Source organism: Triticum dicoccoides, chromosome 3A (genome assembly GCF_002162155.2).
Source record: "Triticum dicoccoides isolate Atlit2015 ecotype Zavitan chromosome 3A, WEW_v2.0, whole genome shotgun sequence".
Classification (NCBI taxonomy): domain Eukaryota; kingdom Viridiplantae; phylum Streptophyta; class Magnoliopsida; order Poales; family Poaceae; genus Triticum; species Triticum dicoccoides.
Genome location: NC_041384.1, coordinates 400,488,143 through 400,494,335, shown reverse-complemented (window position 1 = coordinate 400,494,335; position 6,193 = coordinate 400,488,143).

Sequence of the window (6,193 nt, the reverse complement as noted above, 5' to 3'; positions counted from 1 at the left end):
GACTGGCGCAAGGGGGGGCTCGAGGTGGTCGTTGGACGCGGTGTCAACGGTCGCCTGCTCTGCCTCGCGCTCCAGAGCGCGTCTTTGGCCGGCATCCGCGGCTTTTCCGCGTGCACTTGCGCGTCCACTTGTGTCCAGTGGCTGCAGGAAGAATAAACAAGGGGGGGGAGGCCTTGCATGCTCTGGGACCTGGCAGGAGTGAGAGAGAGGTGAGAAAATGGGAGAAATGCAGCTGTCCAGAGAGGGAAAAAGAGCTTTTCACCCCAATCATCATGGCTCCTTGGGCATGGAAAGATGCAGGGATTAGAGGAGGACAAGATGATGCTGTGGGAGAAAGCTTAGCTCATGGAGATTAGTGGAAATGGCCAAAACATGCATTTTAAATTTCTGCCAGAAGGTGTTTGATGGTGGTTTGGGCAAGCAGATGATTTCCATTTGCCATGAGACTCCACATGGTGAAATTTCACATATAATTTGGACCATCCACAAGTTTTGATCTCATTTGGGCAAAGTTGCCAATGCAACTTTTGTAAACTCTAGAAATTAGCAGAAATGGACTTTTCAAGATTTAGTCATGCAAATCTATTCTCCTTGATGCACCACTTAGTGTAGTGTCATCATTTGAGATTCTGAACATGTCCACAAAAGTTGAGATCAAAAGGAGAAAGTTGCCAATGTAAACTTGTTCAAATTTGGTTCTGGACAGAGAGGGTTCTGGGGCACTTTGATCAAGATAACATTCTCTCCAACTTGTGCCATTTGGTCTAGATGCATTATTACACCATTTGAGCATGTGAACCAAGTTTGAGAGCATTTGGACATGTTTGACAGTGCAAAGTTGTTCAAGCTTGAAAAAGGACACAAGTGGTTTTGAGAGGGTTTCATGGGGTTATGCTATTCTCCATGACATGAGACTTGGCAAGATCATTAAAAATGTCATATGTGACATTCTAGAATTTTCCTGGAATTGTTGGAGAATATTTCCTTTGTAAATATTTCAAAAGCTTGAAATATCTAGAAAGGGTTTTTGAGGGATTTAACCAATATTTTGATCATGACCATGTGTTGAAACTCTTATATATGGACAATATATGTCCGTTGAATTTCCCTAGGTTTTAACAAATATTTTTAAATCATAAAAATAATTTTAACTTATTAAAGACCATTTCTCGCCTAAAGAAAAAGCCTTTAAATAAAATAGGTAAATAACTTTTAAAATTATATTTTTGTGGTTTCTGGGTATCCTATATCTAATAGGAGTCAAATATATTTTTGGAAAGATTTTTACTGTCCTTAATTAAGTACTTGCAGTGCAAACCTCAATTCAGGGGTTTTGGAAAACTAATTTTTGAAAATACTATTTGGCCAAATTATTTTTGTAAGAAATTATTTTTATGTCCTATACACATGGCATGATCATTGGCTCAAGAGTTTGGAGCAAGGAGATGAAGTATAGGAGTTGGAGGATTTATTTGATTTTTAGAGCACTTGCAAACAACACACAAAATCCAATCAAGGCAAGGTCCAAAACACTCAAAAGTTTTTGTCAAACCACATTTTATCATGATTTATTAGCTTAATAGTTGTGGCATGAAAATCAGGGTGTGACAGACCTACCCCCCTTACAAGAATCTCGTCCCCGAGATTCCCAGACTAGGTGCGGAAAGGAATACGGAAACTTGGATTTGGGGTAGTCTTCACGTCCTCATACTGCTTCTGCTTCCGTTTGGTGCTCCATTGAACCTTGAAGTACTCGATGGCGTGGCTTCGTGTTTGTCGTCCTGCTTGATCCAGATTGCAATTGGGGTCTCTCGCGTAGGTCATATTGGGCTGGAGGTCGATGGCTCGGTGATTGATGTCCTTGTAGAGGTCGGGCTAGTTAGGAGGTCGGAAACGTTTCCGAAGTGGTGTCGTGTGGAAAAAAACGTTGTACCCAGTGGGTGACTCAAGTGGTAACTCTAGCTAGTAGCCGTCTATTCTTCGTGTTGCAGTGGTCTTGGAGAAGGCCGATAAATCTTGGCGTGAGCTTCCCTTTGACAAGGAAATGCTTGGTTCCTTTGAGAGAAGTGGTTGCAGATACACCTGGTCTTTGACGCGGATGTTTACTTCTTGATGACGGTGGTTAGTATAGTTCTTCCTCCTTGATGTGGCGGTCTTCAAATGTTCCCTAACCAACTGAACGGTTCTTCTTCCGTCTTCGGGTAGGCAAATATGTCATCAAATAAATATGACACCCAACTTGTCCATGTACTCTATGATGACTTTGTTCACGAGGTACATAAAGTAGGCTGGGGTACTGGTGGTGGTCATGATCGAGTGTTGGCCAAGGTCTTCTCGACCTTGATTCAAGGCCCAGGGTCAGGACCCAACCATGTTGTGGCTTGGTAGGGCTTAAGGGTTTCAGGGATTCTAGGGTGTGAGTGAACGTTCATCATCTTATCCTTGGGCACATTTTTTGAGATGCCAATCGTTCTATCTAGCCTTCCAAACAAATCGCATCAGATTACCGAAAGAATCATCTCACATTGGTCAACTCCAATCATTACTCATGCTATTCATGTCCTCATGACTGCGAGGAGAAGGCCTAACAAAGCTATACATGTCAACTATCCCCAAACTCGTATGTATGTCTACCCCTATAAATCCATGGGTATACAAGCTTCCAAGCTTGAGTTAAACATGACAATCCAAGTGCTCATCCTATTCTTCCAAGGTCTAAGATAATGCATCTCTATCCTAAGGAAACACGTCGTATACCACTCCAAGATCTTGTTCCCTTCCTATGAATCAACTCCAACAACCCGTTAATTTCCATTAATCACTACATAATCCATTAATTCTACAAATCCAACGCATATGCTGGTGTTCCACATGATCTCCTAAAGTCCCTATAATCCCCAATACTTGAAAGGGCTGCCTTACTATAGTCAGTCCACCAATTCCCATTATTGTGATCTAGTAATACTCCAAGGTCAAGCTCATAAAGATCCCTAAATAAACTCCGACAATTAGTCCAATCTCCTAGTTTATCGTCCACCGAGAAACATGGTCTCATGATCAAGATCTTCAGTCTAAATCCAATTTACTCCGAACCATGTAGACTCACTCAACACCTTTACCCCACTAGGATCACCTATTAATCCAAATCTCATGTCCTACGAGAATTCATACACGTTTCCCCCAAGTCATTTTCGTAATGTAAACAACCTCCTATTGATATTATCTGATCAAGTCAAAATTGCATTCCTCCAAGAATCTCAGCTTGTGATCCTAATTGTCCTACAAAGTTCCAGTTTACTCCAGGGTGATCAAAGTTACGCTACTCTATTAACACGATCCCTCCAAGTTCATATACCAATATGAAAGTCTCATAATCCACAAAATAGTCTCAGATAGATCCTCAAGGTCACTGATATAAACTCATCAAGTCATTTGCCCTCTATTCCTATATCCTCAATTTGTCTTCCCTATGGCATCGTCAGTTCTTGTGCGATATTAGGATGACAACATACTCGTTCACTATGTCTACTAGTTCCATAATGAACCCAGTGATAAGCAAGGTTACGGAGGCTTAACATGTTCTCTTGCAATTCTATGGGTTAAGCACATGGTTAAGGATTCGAGCTGGGGTATCTTATGAAGTCTCGAAGGGTCTAGGAATGGGTCTCTAATCTTGAGGGGCAACCATAACTCTACGGGGTAGCACTCAGTCATGGAGGTTGTAGCAAAAAGTCTCCATTGCTAGTTGGCTGCCGAGGTGGAATTCATGGTGCATCTTGTCTTGCTAGCATTTAGCCGATGGGAGAGATGAGAGGGAGAAGTAGCATAGAGGAGGGGAGTGCCTAAAGGGGTTCTATAGTGCAAGTGCAGACAAACATGTTCAAAAAGGGCCAAACAAAAGAAATAACGTAAGGAAGGTGATATAGTCACGTACTTGTTCCCTTGGCAAAAGTGCGACCTATATCAAAACACAACCAATAAAACAAGCAACACACAATCATGGTTCTATTCGAACCATCATACGGACTCGACTGCGCATAGGGGATACACGACTCATCCTACTCTAGGGGTTCTCGGACTAAGTAGTCGTGCTTGCTCTGTGCCTCGTGCAATCTCCTGGGTTTCCCTCAGGTGCCGCTACGTATCTTGTAGTTGTTTGATGAAACAATCCGGGTTGATCCTAAAGATTCTTCAACAACTTCTCGCCTATTGAAGTGGTGGGGTGAAGGTGGCTTCTCGTAGCAGGTATTGACTCGGTCTTCCGTTGTCTTCTTAATCATGACGATCCCTTTTGCCTCCTAAGGCGTCGCCGGTACCAGGTAGGCAATCCTTATGCAATGATATCATCAAGGCATAGTAGAGGTCCAACATGTCGGCTTCATTGATGACAACATAGACACCAAGGGCGGGGGATGAAGAGAACCGTCTTCCTGCTTACTCTAGTGAGGCGGACCTAATGGCGAGGTTCTCATCCACCGGTGGTTGCCGATACAACAACGGTAAGGACATGGTTGCTCTATTAGCGATGTATATCATGATCTTGCATATCTTATGCCCTGATCATCATAGGCCAAGGTTGCATTATCCTGGGGCAAATTCAAAGGTATCACCATCCTCTGGGTCTTCATGTCCTCATTCCTTGAAGACGTATCTTCTGTTGGCATCGTCTTGCTGTGGTGTCACCAATCTTGTGTTCAGAAGAGGTGGGTGAGTGTTTGGCAAGGTGTACTCCTGCTAGGTTATTTACGAGGATTACAAGGAATCCTATGGTCAGGGGCACAAGGGTAGTAGAGACCAAAAGTTTTGAAGGGGAAGAGGTCAATAAGGAAAATATACCTTAGTCTTCCAAAAACTGAGAAGGGAAGAGAAGTATAGATAGTTTTGAAAACTAGTAATAGTTTTGGAGATAGTTTTACCCTAACTAACGACCATGCTAACTAAGGCTTCCTACAATCAGGATGGCTCTGATACCAGCTCTGTGGGGACCCCGACTCATAAGTCGTGATCACCGAATGCACGTGTATAGTGATCCCAGAGATCAATGCTCACTGAACACACAGTAGCTGAATAACAAGAGTCTTACATCCATACATACCGTCTTACATAAATTATGACCATTATGGTCAAGTCTTGAGTATAACTTCACAGCGGAATTCTTCGTCGATAACTTGGACCCATGCCATCTGCCTTAACCCTACAGGCATTCTAACTGGGAAGCATCCTAGCTCGCACGATCGTCACCAAAGAACTCTTCAATGTATCTTGTCTTTCATGCCTGGCTAATAAAATAACCAGGGGCAAGCCAATGAGTACTTTGAATGTACTCGCAAGCAACCCATGTTTTGGTTCAAGATACAACAATGCATGATATAGGTAAATTTTTGCAGAAAGCTAGTTTTGAGTGCAATGACATGTTCAACAGCTTGTAAGACGTGCATCAGGAGAATTCAAGTAACCATGAGGACAGGTTATAGATATCAACATAAATAGAGTGGGCATCAACCCAACTCAATCCTGTCAAGTCCTTTGACTTGACCCAAGTAGTCCTTCCCACTTATCCAAACACACACACTGGTTTGTAAACATGTGGACGTAGCCCAAGAGCGATTACCCAACTGTCCTTGACCGTGGACACGGCTATTCGAATAGTTTTACACTCTGCAGAGGTTGCACACTTTACCCACAAGATCCGGGGAACTTCCGTGTCATCCACGACCCGCGGTACCTCAAGTACCCGGGGTAAGCACCAGATCACTATCTTTCCCTAGACGACACTAACATGGAGTCCACTTGTTGTTTCGTATCCTCACGATGTACATCATACAAGACTCACTCGAGATCATAACATCCGAGAGGGGACACAACGGTGTATCCGGTGCCCTATGAAAACAGTCATGGCCGCCCTACCTGGCACGACCCCGTCCCGAGAGAGCGCACCAACAACTCTACCATCACTAGTAATGCAGGCTCCAAGCTAGTTCGGCCTAGGTAATCAATAATGCCCTTTCCAATACAAGGGTAGAGTGGTTGCGCATGTAAGGTTGGAATAACGGTCGCAACTTAAACCAATCCATTTTGAAAAAAAAACACTTGCCTCGACACACCACTTCGTCATCAAGTGGTTACCCAATTCATCATCTCCCCCGGGCATAAGTGGCACCCGATGGGGGTTTTGGAAAAGTCTTTTGAAAAT